Here is a 15,270-nt window from a genome sequence, read left to right as displayed (position 1 = left end):
ACATTATCCATAAAGCAGGCACGACCATGTTTTAGCATCGCGCTGCACACATTAACGAGATGCATGAATGAATGCGGTTTAATAAAAGCGGGTATATTGAGGTTTGAGAACGCCGGAAGTCTGCACAATGTGGCTGGCTTGCGTTTAAGATGACAATGGAGTTTTCTAGTGTTCGCCCCTGTAGACAACAGAGTATCGATAGTAATAAAAGGTTGCGGTTCTGACCTTTGTTCGTATACATAGGCCACATGCAGCCGCAGTGTAAAGGATGCGAGACAGAAGACTGAGCGCTCGTTTCTTCTTGTAACATTTCCATCTGTCACCTCATTTACGCTATTTTAATTATGACAGGCTTGAAATCTCTAGTTTGCTCGATGCGACATCCCTCTTCCTCTACTGCATTGTTCTTAGCGCGTTGTAAAAACCTTGTTTCGTTTCAACAACTTGACACGGCGTCGGTGGTGAAGCAGGTCCAAGGTATTACGTCGAGCTGTTAAAAGAGCCGTTGAGCAAAGGTAAATTTCTCCTTTTTGTGCATTAGTCAGCGATAGTGATTAAACTGCGAACGCTGCTGTCCGTCGCTGAAGCCGAGGGGCGACCAAGGCCGCATCCTCTCGCTGTCTGTGTCATTGACGGCGTTCGCTTTCGTGTGCAGCCGTCTTCAGCCTGCGATGGTCGCCTTCCCGCTCGCCCGCGTGTAGAACAAGTCTTCTCTGCTTTAACCAATAGCAGAGGGGTGGTTATTCCTTGTACATTATGAATGGCACAGGAAGAATGACAGCGTTAGAAAGCACAATGAAGCCCAGCTCCAACAATACCTCTACACTCACACCGAGGAAATAAGGAGCTAAGAATGGTACATTCGCGCAGTGCATCGTCATATAAAACGCGAATAATGTCGCTACCCACATTATCCCATTATGACTTGGATGCGCGTTTGTAACCCTCAATGTCTTTGCGCAAGCGACGCAAGATTAGGGTGTCTTAAACGATACGTTGTGGCAAGCAACGCTATTTAATGTTCTCTCTCTGCGCCGTCGGTGTACATTCACGTCCATGTTCAAGTAGAGCTTACCGCATCCGAGGCGTGAGCATAACTCACTAGCGAGCCTTGAAAGTGTTTTTCAATATCGTAAAATTGTAGATGTCTGGTAATTACCCCATAATAATGGTGCGCAGGGGTACTGATGATAAAACGTCCGCGCACAAGGCACGAAAGGTGTAAATGATATAAAAACTCCTCATTTGTCTTCCTAGCACCTCTTCACTTTCCGAGGATATGTGAAAATTGACAATAATTGGTTTATTATTGTGCGTCATAGCCGGTTGCCTGTAATTTGGAAAACTCCCTTTTGGTATATTTCACACTTATTATCATGCGGACGTATTATAGTGCGACAAGGAATAGTATTCATCCTAATCCATTTTACGGTGCGTGCCACAACCCCAATGGTGATAAAAGCAACGGATTTACAGACATCATACACACTTTAACTAAAGCTGAAGCTTTTCTTGAGTCTTTGCTCAATTTTTTTCCCTCTTTCTTACCTCTCTCTGTTCACAAAACGCGCTCTAATGCATGACCAACAAGCGAAAGGTACCCGCCAACGGCCGGCAATCATATATGTCATCACTTGTCAAAAACAATACTGGACATTCCTTGAAAAGTATACTCATTTCGCATTTTATGACCTTTAGTTTCCCATGAATGAAATACGAATGGAAGTGTCACGTTATTTCTCGACAGCACCAGTGGAAGAGCAAAAATACAATGAAAAAACATACAGCTCTCTTAAGAGCAAGAACTTCAGTGCAAAAGCGGCATGTAATCGCATGTCGAGCGTGCCCTGTTACAAACTTATCACAGGTGATGCCCCATGCTTTCACCACGCCGAGTTACCAGACGCTCGAAAATGAGATCATTGGCAGATCATTGGCAGCTGGTGGCCGCGGTAGTGCAGTGTTAAGACGCCCGACTACTGCGCAGGAGTTCCCGGGTTCAATCCCACCGTGGCGGCTGTGTTTCAATGGAGGCTAAAAGAAGTGGCATCAGTATCCTGTGCGATGTCAGAGCACGTTAAAGATCCCCAGGTGGTCGAAATTATTCCGTAGCCCTCCACTACGACTCCCTTTTCTCTTCTTCACTTTTACTCTCACCTTCTCTTCCCTTACGGAGTGGTCAGGGGTCCACAGCACAAGTGGGAAAGATACTGCGCCTTTTTCTCCCTGTGAAGCAATTATTTTTATTAGCGGTGGTGGGCTGGCTGGGCCATGCTACTATCATGCATCATCACGTTAATACAATGCACTAACTTCGAATCATGCAATTGTTCACACCGCACATTGTCGTTCAGCGGAACCGCTTGCTGCTGACCTTGTTAAACAAATATAAAAGAGGTCAAATTGGAAGGGACGAAATAATATTTACAAAAATATGCATTTCAAGCGTTGGTTTGGTTTGGTTTGGGGGGTTTAACGTCCCAAAGCGACTCAGGCTATCAGCATATGCGCCTGCGTCAAGTAATATACGTCGCTTTTGAAGAAGAATAAACAGCGGTACTCAAATCCATTGTTCTATTTAAGTAAGAAGCCGGCTGTAATCAATTCCAGCGCTTTTAGTTTGCAGTAGATTTGTAACCAAAATATGAACTTTCACCCTATTCATCGCGTGTAGCCTTTCTACAGCATTCCTCCGCGGCCTTCGCTTAGACCGAAAAACAAAAGCATCTCTTCCCTCCAATTATCGTGTTTTGCCGCGCACACTTCCGCGCGAATGCTGCGGACGCGGCGCACCTCCGGCGTCCTCCTCCCCCTCGCCTCGGGCCACGTCCCGAGCATCAAGTGGTTGTACAGCCTCGGCGAGGAGGGAGCTCCGCCGAGGACCGGTTCGCTTCACCGCCGGCGTGCGCGGTTATGCGAGAAGCTGACAGTGGACGTGCGAACCTACCAGACCGACAATAACAAAGACAAAAACAGACCACGCACAACGAACGGCCTTTGCAGAAGTAGGACTTTTTAGCAGGCCACCGTGTCTCCTTCAAGCTCCTTTCTTTCGGTCTAGTGGGAGATGGAAGATGCTGAAAAAAACAAGTCGAGATCAAGAAGAGCAGTTCTTCCGCGTGCACCAAGGCCGCCGATTATCTCAGCGAGGGGAAGCTGACGTTCGCCTTTCCCTTTCTTTCAATCCTCTCAGAACTCGGGAAATCGCGTTGGCGAAGAGTTGTTTCGCTGTCGGTGCGACTCCGACTTCAGCGTTGTTTAGGGTGAGGCGCAGGATCATCCTCGTCTTTTCTCCGCACTGCAGTGCAGGAAGAAGAAAGGCTTGCAGTGGACCTTGATGCTTCGTGCGGGCTGGTTTGGGGTAACGCCACAAGAAAGGAGTGACCTCGCTTATGAGCTGGATACTTGCTATTCCGAGGCCGAGTAGACGCGAATAGTGGTCTTTTGGCGAGTGCGCTTGAAGACGAAGAACTGTCGCCCACCTGGCGATGCGCTGGTAGCCAGACTGTTGGCAGCATTGGGAACAGCATCCAGCGAGCACTTCCTTCCCTTCCCCATTCACGGGGCATCGGTCAATCGGGTGAGTTCATCAACCGGGTGTGGTCTGCCAGCGTCGCTTGAGAGAGTGTCGTGGTCGCTTCATCTCTCTCCGGTTTTGTTTTAACCTTTTCCTGCAGCTCGAGAACCTAAAGTTGCTCTATAGAACGCACTATCGTTCAACACCTTCCTTTTAAATGCAATGAACTTACTTTGGTTTACTTAAGGCAATACTCAGCGACCGCGAATTCCCCTAGCACTCATCAACTTTACTTACTGTCAGCCAGAACTGGCTACATAATGTAGCGTGTTTATTCAGTAAAATTTGATAGGAATCATGTCATGCAGTCCTAGTGCGTCTCAAATGGCGATTGTTGACGTGGTTCATAGAGACCAGAAAAACCGCGCACTAATGGCATGACGCGGGTTTTTACATTCCTGTGTCATTCTCTCCCACATAATACTTGGCCATAATGTTAGAAAATCTGAACAACTCTTTTGCAACATTATAAGACGTTAAGAGTTTTACTTTCTAATGGAAATCCAACCGGTACTCCACAGTTCTCAGCGTCTCATTTTGCGATATGCACACGTACGTTTACTCGCCCTTATCGGAGGATGTGGTGAAGGGTGGCAGTTCCTTGCCCTACGGGCTGGGACGGTAGGTCAACGCAGCTTGCGGCGGGAGCTAGCCATCCACTGACTTTTTATCTGTTGTAGGTTGTCATTGCACCCGCCACCGCTTAGGTGGTGAGCGACGGCTGTAGTGGCGGCGCGCGTCTTTCTCTCCCTCTTCTTTTTCCTTTCTTTTCTATTTTCTCTTCTGTCCTGACAAGGCAGCGGAGGTGGCTCAGTTACAGAGCCATGGGCAGGCCCGTGCATTTTCTTTTCCTTCTTCTTTCTTTTCTAGAGCCACAACAACAACAACTCGCGCTGATCCTGTAGCGTGTTTTTAATTTTTATGCTGTTCCGCATCACTAGATAACACGCAAATAATGGAGGCGAGTACCCTCGTTGTCTCTGCATCACTTTCTTCGTTCTCACCCTCGCCAAAGTGTCCTTTCCTTAGAGTAGCATTTCCAAGTTACAATATTCTGGAGGCATCAACCTAATCTATAGATTCCTTGCTTAATCGATAGCTCTCCCTTTGATTTGTCATAATATAGTAAAGTGCGAACTTATACGATCATGTAAAAGTAAGCGAATCGTATGGCGCCTGCCTGCTACGCTGTTCAGATTTCTTAGTACAATCATGGATGACTGTATCATGGTTGTCCAATCTTCAGCGTAAAAGTGGGACAACAAGAAATTGGAACACCTGTCCCGGACATACGATATAAAAACACTAAATGTCAAGAAGAGCACAGAATATATCAAAAACAAAGCTCACAATAGATACAAAGGACAGATGCAAGGGAATGTTCTGAACAATGCTGCATTGCGTGCCTGCCGGCACCATATAGGACGATGCAATTGTGGCTGAGTTTGCCGATCTCGACGCCAGGCAGAGTGGCACTGTTGAAAAGTTTGAGGTGAGGGGCTCTTGCTTTTGCGCGTGATAGCATGTGCTATAAATCCACCATACATAACATGTTCATTCAATACGTACGACTGAGGCGAAAGAGTGGAACTCTGACACTAAAAGAGAAAAAAAAAAGACTACGATGAAAGCAAGAAAGCCGAAAACATCGCTTAGCCGGACTATGATCAGGCTGTAGTGGGCCATGGAACAAAACGGTGCCGTGTTGGCTCTGTGTGCAAAATGCCTTTATAAAAGGTTCGTTAATGTTACTTGATATCCGAGAGAAAAACTGACGTGAGTTGCAAGGAGTAGAAATATGTCGAGTTTAGAGGGGGCGTCTAATTTTTCTCTCCTGCAATGTCTTATTTTCCCTCATATTTTAGAGCGAATTACAACTTAGTGTTCTATATATTTCTCTGGTTTTCGGTTAAAACATCGTTTTTTATGTGTTCTCAGCAGGATGCCACGATAGTAGAGAATAATCCAACTTCATTCGTGGAATATCTGTGGGTAAAATGCAATTGTTAAGATTTGGAAAGCCCTAAACTATCGAGGCACACAAAAGACAAGGAAATGCAGTGAAGAACAGCGGGTAGTTTCTTGGGCTGTGCAACATTGGTCATTTCACGGATCTGTGGTGGAGATAGTAGTGTTCTTATCTGGGTATTAAAGCGTTACGGTCATCATATTTCTATATATATAACAAATTCAGACGAGTCATAAAGAGTAGAATCAGGGAAGTTCCTTAGCGAATATTGTAAGTCGAATGTCGAGCGCCATTCTGGAAACAAAAATCCGCATAGTTAGAAACACTGCCATCCGCTGTGTCTAAAGGCTCTCAGCAATAATTATAGATCAGCCGTATGACCACACTAAAAGGAGCTTTCTTCTCGCCAACAGTGAGCAATGTCACGCTGTATTCCGATCCTTATCCTGGATTCAGTCAGGAATCATGTTTTAAGATATTCTTGTACGCTCATTTGGTTTACGCGAAGTGGCCTTTACTCATTGTGTTATCACAGGCGCTGCATTCTATTTTGATCGGGCTGTTCAGGGCGTAATAACTTGGCATAAATATTCAGCAAATAAACAAGCCCATGTTGAGCTTCCACTTGTCCGAGGAGCGAAAAGCCACTCCCAAAGACATACCAATGTGCCTCCCGTCAGCGAACACCGGGGGCTTTCTACAGCTTTAACGAGCGGCACGTTAGGACGGGCCGTAGGGCGCCAATCTTTTCCTTTTCACGGTCGAATCTTGGCAAGCGCTGCCGCTGTTTTCGTGAGTAAACTTATCTCGCGTCTTTCGTCGCCGAACCGGCCCAGCAGTTCGAGCGAAGCTTTCAGCTGCACCGAACCGGTCGAAGGTATTGAGCCGCAACCTTGGGGCCAGCCGGTGCGTCCGCCAAGGCGCTTTCAGAGACCGCTACACACAACAGCATTGCGCTTGCGTTTCTCGCTCTGCGCGAGAAATGGATACGCCCCTGGCATGCATCGCACGGCACGTGTTCTCGGATGCGAAGCCGGTCCCGAGCACGTCCAGCCGCTACTAGCACGACGCGCTTTTGCGGAACAAGCAAAATATTCTTTCGACTCCAACGAGGGGTTCGCTTTCAAAACTTGAGTGGCTCCGCGGACATTTTAGTGTTGTGTTTTACGAAAATGAGGCAACCAGGGATTATATTAGAAAACAAAAAGCAAGAAACAGCGCATCAAACGAAAACACGCGTCTTTCAGCAACCTGCGCCACTAAGGTGGGAAGATAGGATATCTTAAAAGGCTAACAGGAAGAGCGGTTGGTTTGCGACAGTGTGGGCACAGGAAATGTAGGAACCGTGTCCTCTCGCGTCTTTGCGCAACTTCGATATGAAAAATAAAGTTACGTAGAGTGAGCGACGCTCCATTCGTTTGATTTCAGGTTTCGCGCCTGCTATCTGATCATGTGCATTTGGAGCGAGAGTAGATAGCGTCCGCACTGCAAAAGTGTTGGAAGGGCAGCTTTACTCCTGAACGCGACGGTCCTGCCTCTTAGGTTCTTAGAAAGGGCGTTGTGGGCCGGTGCATTGCGTCCCTGTCCCCTACATAAGTGGGTCGTACGACTGTTGCATCAACTATTGAAATATTGCTCTGCATAGAAAACACCCCATGACCGCTTTAATTAAACAATCTGATAGCTGCGCAAGGGCGGTGCTTGTTATCCGGCTCTGACTTGCTGCGGCGACAGGAGTTGGTGCCTCAAGCACAATGCAGCGGTCTTCATTGTCTGCGTGATTATGTCGTCCGATTACATTAGTCTATTTTATTGAAACTTTTTCTCCCTCTCTATCTCTGTTAAGAATTCAAATTCAAAATCAAATTCAAATTTTTTTCTGCAAACAAATGTTTACATGGAGGACAGGAAAAAGCTGTCAGAACAGCTTGAGGAGCCCTGACCCCCAACCGCACGGGCAGCAGAGGAACGTGCAGCTAAGGGAAAACAGTATAATGACAAAAGCATACAGGATTCACGTAACATTGTTTATTAAAGGAACATTATAAAGCAAAGAAAGTGAAGTCGCTATGTTACATCATTGTAGATATATTGAGCGCAGTTCTCTAAGCAATATACGATAGATTTCATTGTCAGTTTCTTGAATTATTCGATTTAGAAATGGGAGTAATTGGAATTTCAACATCTGATGCCCCAAAATTTGTTCTACATTTGGCTACATGACACCTTTCAGGATGGCGTACATTATCAACAGGGAAGTTTTCTGTTAGCTGTGCGAGGCTTGTTATGGGATCATTATTTTTTAATAGACCAAGATTATACATGCGGCATAGCTTGTAATCATACATTGGTGATACAGTAATAATTTTGTGGTTCTTAAATAAACCTGCAGTGTGAAAACGATATGGAACTCTACACGCTACGCTTAAAGCTTTTTTTTTGTGTGTAATACAGCTAGTTTAGTAATGAGTCCCGCTGTTGAATTGTTGACCAAACCAGAGACGCGTGACTTAATAAAGGAGAGAATAAAGAATTGTATATGGGAGAATGTTAACACAGATAGGGAAGAAGTCGCAGTGGCGGCGCATAATGCCGATCGTCCTCGACACTTTATTAATAGTGTAGTTCACGTGATCATCCCTTGTCATGTTTTGTGAAAAGTACACTCCGAGTGATTTAAAGTTTTCAGCCACTTTGATATCAGTGTTATTAAACAAAATATGGGGCAATTGTACATGTGTGTGGCGAGGGGCAAATAAAACAGGTTTTGTTTTATTGTTTAGTTTTAGGCAGTTCATTGGAGTCCATGCATTAATTTTGGAAAGCGCTTTTGGCTTGACTACACAAATCGGCACATGATCTACCTGAAAAAAACAAAAAAAAATAGTGTTATCAGCATAAATTATGCAATGTGCGGTTTCATCAATGCGGACTATCTCATTGATGTAGGGGATGAATAGAAACGGTCCCAAAATGCTTCCTTGAGGGACACCCATTTTAATGTATTTTATCGAGGAATGTTTTCCTCCAATGGTGACAAATTGAAAACGATATTGCAAGTAGGATTCAATTAATTTGTGTGCGGTACCTCTTACGCCATAGTGATAAAGCTTTTTAAGCAGAATTCTGTAAATAATTAGGTCAAAGGCTTTTGAAAAATCCAGAAAAAGCCCAAGCACCATATTTCTGCATTCAAAGTTTTCTAAAATGTATTTCTTTTGGTCAAGTAATGGGAGTTCTTTAGATTTGTTTTTGCGGAAACCATACTGTGAAGAATTTATCAAGTTGAGGCGGTCAGTGAAAGAAGTCTGGCGTTTCAAAATTATTTTCTCCAACCCTTTGGAAAACACGGGTAAAATCGATATAGGTCGCTAGTTGGACATGCCATTTTATCACCCTTTTTAAATAGAGCAGTTACCTTTAACTTTTGCATATTGCGGGGAAAATGTCCTGTCGACAAACAAATATTAAAAATATGGATACAATAAGGTGCCAGTAGATCGATTACGTGCTTTACAGGCTTCATTCAATATTGATGGCATCTACGGCTTTACTATTAGTCCGGGCTAAAATGTCGCTACAACCTCACTATTTAAAACTGGTTCTAAAAATATGGTTGATTTATTTCGGTTATTCATATTGTCACGCGCCTTCGTAGAATGTCGACGGAAGATGAAGAAGAACGGTCGGGTAGATCGGGGAAGAAGAAAGAAGAGCAAGGGCAGAGGAACGTTTGTACGCTTCGCCGCAGTCCTGTTTGAACCCATCCCTGTAAATAAACCCCCCGTGCGTACAAAGCACGTAAAATCTTGGTGGAGGTGCGGGGTAGCGACCACGGAGTGTTTCATCTACCGAAGAAGCCGTAGACTTGCTAGCCTACCACCAATGCCATCAGACATGACTGAAGACGGCAGTACCGAGCAGCCATGATCATCCACGGCGAACAAATGGCCCCATCATCGAGAACCGCGTACTTTTTCCGGAAAACCTGAGGAGGACGTTGATGAGTGGCTGAAACACTACGAAAGAGTGAGTAAATACAATCACTGGAACGCCGCTACTAAGCTGGCTAATGTGGTTCTCTTCCTTACCGCCACTGCATTTGCTGGTTCGATAATCACGAAGATTCATTAAGTACATGGGCTATCTTTACAAGCGAACCACCATTCCTTTTGCTGGCTCGTGAGTTTTCGTGACCTCTGTGGGCGGCTCACTGGATAGGCTTTACGCCTACAAGAGTTTAATTTTACTGTGGTGCATAAAAGCGGCCATAAACACTCAGATGCTGACTGTCTTTCGCGTTTGCAGCTTCAAACGACTGATAACGATTCAGACAATTTCGATGAATATTTGGCTCCAATTTCACAAACCTTCCCCGGTCTCCGAGTTTTCCGAACCGAGCAACGCAAAGACAAAACATTAACTTCACTGTTTGATTCCGCCAACGATGCTATGAAGAATACATTTAGCATTCGCGAAGGAGTGCTTTACAAGAAAAATTTCGCCTCTGGAGGAGCACGTATGCTTCTTGTCGTTCCGGAAAGCCTACGTGTCACAGTTCTAGAAACGATGCATGATGACGCCACGTCTGGTCATCTGGGAGTGGCCCGAACACTCCACCGCACACAGCAGCGATTTTACTGGCCGAAGATGCGTTCAACGATCAAGCGATATGTAGCCAGCTGTGTGCAATGCCAGCGCTTTAAGATGTCGACTTCAAGCCCATATGGAAAACTGCAGCCAGTCACACCTCCAACAGCCCCGTTTGGGTAAGTTGGCATTCACCTTCTTGGACCTTTTCCACGGTCCTCTAAATGAAGCCGGTGGATTCTTGTGTGCCTTGATTATTTAACCCACTCCTGTGAGAGAGCCGCGATACCATCCGCTACTGCGTCTGAAGTATCAAATTTCTTACTTCGACTCGTCATTCTTCGGCACGGCCCTCCTGCAGTCACCATTAGTGACCGTGGACGCCAATTCACAGCGGACATTGTCGAATAACATCTTCACCTCAGCGCCTGCAGTTTTCGCCACTCCATGCCATATCATCCCCAAACGAACGGTGTGGTAGAACGAACTAATAGGACGCTTACCACCATGTTGGCTATGTACGTCGCTGCAGACCACAAGGACTGGGATGGCGTTCTACCGTTCATTACTCATGCATATAACAGAGCGCAACATGAGACAACAGGCTACAGTCCCTTCTACCTTCTCTATGCTCGCACGCCTCGCTGTGCCCTCGACACCATACTGCCATTTTTCATTCATGACGAACCTTCTCTTGCTACCACACTCTGCAGAGCTGAAGAAGCCCGCCAGCTGGCCAGAGTTCGAATTTTATCTTCACAAGAACGTTGTAAGAACCGCTACGACGCCCGCCACCAACAAGTTTCTTATGCTCCAGGTGACTATGTGCGGTTGTGGACACCTCTCCGTAAGCGTGGTCTTTGTCAAAAACTGCTGTCACACTACACCGGACCGTTTGTTGTGTTAGAACGCAACAGTGACCTTAACTACGTCATAGCACGCATAACGGCGAATAGTCGACTGTCACGGCAGTCGCAGGTGGTGCATGTAGCCCGTCTCAAGCGATTTCATTCCAGAGGATCTCTGTAACTCGCCCGATGGGCTTCGTCTATGAGGAAGGAAATGTCACGCGCCTTCGTAGAACGTCGACGGAAGATGAAGAAGAACGGTCGGGTAGATCGGTGAAGAAGAGAGAAGAGCAAGGGCAGAGGAACGTTTGTACGCAGTCCTGTTTGAACCGATCCCTGTAAATAAACCCCCCGTGCGTACAAAGCACGTAACAATATAATTTAGGTCAAAGCTGTAGGTGCTAGTGTCACCGACTGAAAGAAAGAATCATTGAATGCGTTGGCTAACTGAGCCCCTTGAATTTCTACACTATATTTAACAATTTTAATTACAGATTCGGATGTACTATTAATTACACTGCTAGGTGCCTTCCAAACATCGTCAGTGCGTCTCTCTAGATTTAAACAGGCTAGGATAATATTGCTTTTTTTTATTACGAAGGTGTATAGCTTCAGATGTCATGTAACCAGACAAAGTGCAGTCAGAAACGGACCCCACTCTGATTTTCTACGGCCTTTGTTTGCATTGACCGCACTACATTATCAGCAAAACTAAATTCGTATGGCTCTCGTAAGACATTCTTTAATCTCCTCGCCCTGTACTTCGCTGTATAATGGCAGCAATAAGTGATGTATCTCAAGCTATACGTGGAGGCGCAGAGAAAGGTAGCATATTAAGCTCTTTTTTGCGCTTAACCTGCCCAGTGCTTATGTCGAGAGAGTTGATAGTACCTATATACTTGGGATTTGTGCCCATAATACGGGCCTATTCCTTACTTGTATGAAAAAACTTTATTTTGAAAAAAAATGGGATGGCAGGAGGGGGGGGGGGGGGGGTAAAGGCTTCTGCGTTAGTAAAGAGCAATGGTCGGTAATCCTCGATCCGGGAGTCCGCTGGCATCAGCGGTGGGTCTGGCTCACGGCACTAGCATAAGTTCATTGCCCGTCCAAGTGGGTCAGATGGTGCCCCGACTGCTCAGGACTAGGGCTAATTTTAGGCATGATGAGGCTAGCCCTACATCCCCACATTTTGTGGTTAATGTAGCAATGTCTCCGCACCAGACGCGTTCATTTTTTATCGTGTTGGCCATAACCTGTGGTACAGGTATCTGCTTTGGTGTGTTTATCTGTAGGCGCCTAGTTTAGAGGCTTGTATTCGGCTTAGTGCGTCATGTGGAAGTGCGTTCTTTCTACGCCTCTGCCTACACGCCTGTATTGTTTCCCCGAATGTTTCTATTGATGTGGGCGGCTGTACCGATGGCTCCGCTGCCCGGCTGATGAAGCCTCGGACGACGGCATCTAATCTAGTGACGGCAGCTAGGAATTTCATCGCTATGCGACTAATCCTGTTGTTTTGGAAGGCTCGACAGGAAGCTTGTGAGTCCAAGACTATATAGTGACGGTGTTGCCATAGGTTTGCTTAACAGGTTACTAGGGCTATGGCCACCGCTTCCGCCGCCCGGATGTATTTGGTTCATATAGTTGTTCTTTATATGAGCTTGCCACGCGAGTCAGTGACTGCGGCTGTGGTCGCATCTCTGCCTTTGCATCTCGTTGCATTGACTTACATCACAATATGTTTTCAATTCTGGTGTTTGTCAAGGGGTTTGGCTCTGACATTCATTTCGCCGTCATGGTTGGCTGGGTATATATGTCCCTAGGCAGCGGTCTTACGATGAAAATGTCCCTGATATCTGGTTCGATTTTTGTGGTTTGTACGCTATTATCGTCTCTTGCGGCTGAAACAACGTTTGGTGAACAGCACATTTTATTGAAAATTTCACTCTGTGTATATGGAGTTTGCTCACGATTGAAGGGCCTTAGTGTACTTTTTAAGCAACACATATCTGAAACAGGGAAATCTTAGCCTTTCCAAATTAGTTCTCTAAAAGAGTTCGTATTTTGGGTAAGGTACGTTTCTGCGTCCAAAAAGCATAAATCTGTTTCTCTACAGGCCTTTGTTTCTATCGATGCCATATAATTGGTTACTGGTGTGAGCACAACGACGCAATAAAATAAGTCGAATTGTACCAACTACAGAAGGAAGCGGCACGCCTTGTGGCAAACCTTGCGACGGTCATTGAGAACTTCTCTTCAAGGAGTTAAACCTTGCACACGTAACTTCATACAACCCTCAAAGCTGCTTAAGCGTTATGAAGCATCGCATAAACATATTGACACATTCCTATAGCTCCTTTCAGGTCTCATTGTGAAGGAGCATGTCTGTTGCGAGTGGATGTGCACATGCAGCCTTCTAGGGTCCGCACAAATTTTTGGCAACTGCTGCTATCGTCTAAACTACGAACTCTGTTAAATTATCCAGTATTGGACATTCTACATACAACTACAAACGTTTTCTGCAGGCGTAAATTATAGTATATGCTCCGCCGCTGTGGTGCAGTGGCTAGGACGCTCGGCTGCTGTGCCCAAGGTCGCGGGATCGAATCCCACCGCGGTGGCCGATTTTCGATAGACGCGAAAAGCAAGGCACCTGTGTGGTCTGCGATTGCGTTGTGGGGCCCCAGGAGGTCGAAATTTCCGGAGCCATCCCTACGGCGGCTCTCATATACTTTAAAAATGTGTGCGAAATTGCAGGTATATTTAAAGACAATTCCCTCCCCGTACAGAGAATATCTGTTCTACTTTATTGACAAAACTATGTTCACCGAAAAAACATCAGTTTTTTTTTTTGTTTTCCAGCCGAATCCTTGATCGGAAGCTAAGCAATTCGATATATATTTGTCGTCTGTTATAATTTCTACCACAAATTGATTTTTATTTTATTAGTAGGTAAATGCTGAGTAGAAAGCGAAAAGGTATGACAACTCCGAAAGCGCTCTCCCACGATCGGCTGCGTAATAATTTAAATTCGAAACAAGACACCTAGTGGCATCCCATTGAGGTCCGTTGTTGGTTAATTGGCTCCCTGCTACAGTATCTCTTTTTAGTAATTAAACAATGGCTGTTGTGCGGCCACGTTTATGAGTGCCATCGAGTATTGCCACAGCGAATAGATATTCGTGAGAAGGAGTTAGCAAGGCTTTCGCCTTAATATGGTTTTCATTGAAGGAATTGGCGCTGAACGCAATTTTATAGTTCTTAAAGGCTGAAAAACATGTTAAATGAAAGACGAATAAACAAAGATATATTTGCATCATTCTTTTAACCGTGACAGAAAACAAAGCAGAAAAACAAAGAACTGAAAATGGCGCACAACAGAACATATTTGTCAATTTACAAACATTTTCTAATAGTTGCAAACAAAAAAACTGTAAAATCACAGACAAATTACAAAAACAAAACAAAGCAGAACAGAAAATATCTGGCAGGACCGCTGGCAAAAAATCTCTGTACGTTTTAACAAAATGTTTCAGTCACCTTTGGACGTTAAAAAGCATAAACGAAACCAAACCAAACCAAAATTACAGCATATATATGCTTATATTTAATGGTAATTTCTTAGTTAGAATGATACTGCATATTTAATGCCTGCTATATTGCGGTAAACGTATGTACATTTATGATGTGTTCCTTGTGAGTGAGCGCATTTGTCGTCAAGACTAGTAATGCTTTTGGTCTATTTGGAATACTGAAATAAAATTTCATTTATTCATTTAAACGCGAAGGTAGAAGCAGCAAAAATGGGGAATAACGTTTCCTTATACATTCACTAACTGTTTTTGACTACCCAAACTAAAGCCAGCGCCGCCGGCGAATTACTGAAATAAGAGCTCAAGGGCCGCCTTTGGTTCCTCCTGCTTATTTCCTCTTCTTTCCTCTTGTTTTAAACCAATCAGTCTTCCCTTGTGCGCTCGTACACCGGCATCCGACATGAAAGCAGTGATGAGGGACTTCGACAGTACCGTAACAGACAATAGAAGATGGACGGGGGGGGGGGGGCGGAGGGAGGCAAGGGGTCAGCATAGCACCATGGCTTACAGCTACCAGTTTAAATGCGCCTTGTTATACGATTGCCCTCCACGTCGTCAAAAGTACGCTTAATCGCTTGTGCCAACAGATTTTCCTATCTAATTCTGAATTACTTCCAGTTCGTCTCCGTAGCAGCTCGGTGTCTAAGGCGCTCCTAGGCTCGTGAGATGAAATCCAGTTCTCACTGGGGCCATCAC

At 45.2% G+C, this 15,270-nt stretch overlaps 1 protein-coding gene across 1 annotated transcript in view; it reads left to right on the top strand.

Annotated features, from left to right (window-relative positions):
• The first annotated feature begins 2,889 nt into the window (after positions 1–2,889).
• LOC146195985 (monocarboxylate transporter 12-like) overlaps positions 2,890–15,270 on the top strand; it is a 58,344-nt gene continuing 45,963 nt past the window's right edge. Inside the window, exon 1 of the mRNA XM_084597987.1 lies at positions 2,890–3,580. The gene's annotated coding sequence lies outside the window, so the exon portion shown is untranslated. The remainder of the gene's footprint in view (positions 3,581–15,270) is intronic.

The sequence above is a fragment of the Amblyomma maculatum genome, chromosome 3, assembly GCF_055883805.1.
Source record: "Amblyomma maculatum isolate TAMU_Amacu chromosome 3, ASM5588380v1, whole genome shotgun sequence".
In the NCBI taxonomy this organism is placed as follows: Eukaryota; Metazoa; Arthropoda; class Arachnida; order Ixodida; family Ixodidae; genus Amblyomma; species Amblyomma maculatum.
The sequence above is the reverse complement of the archived record's forward strand: the minus strand, read 5'-3'. Positions and strand labels throughout refer to the sequence as shown.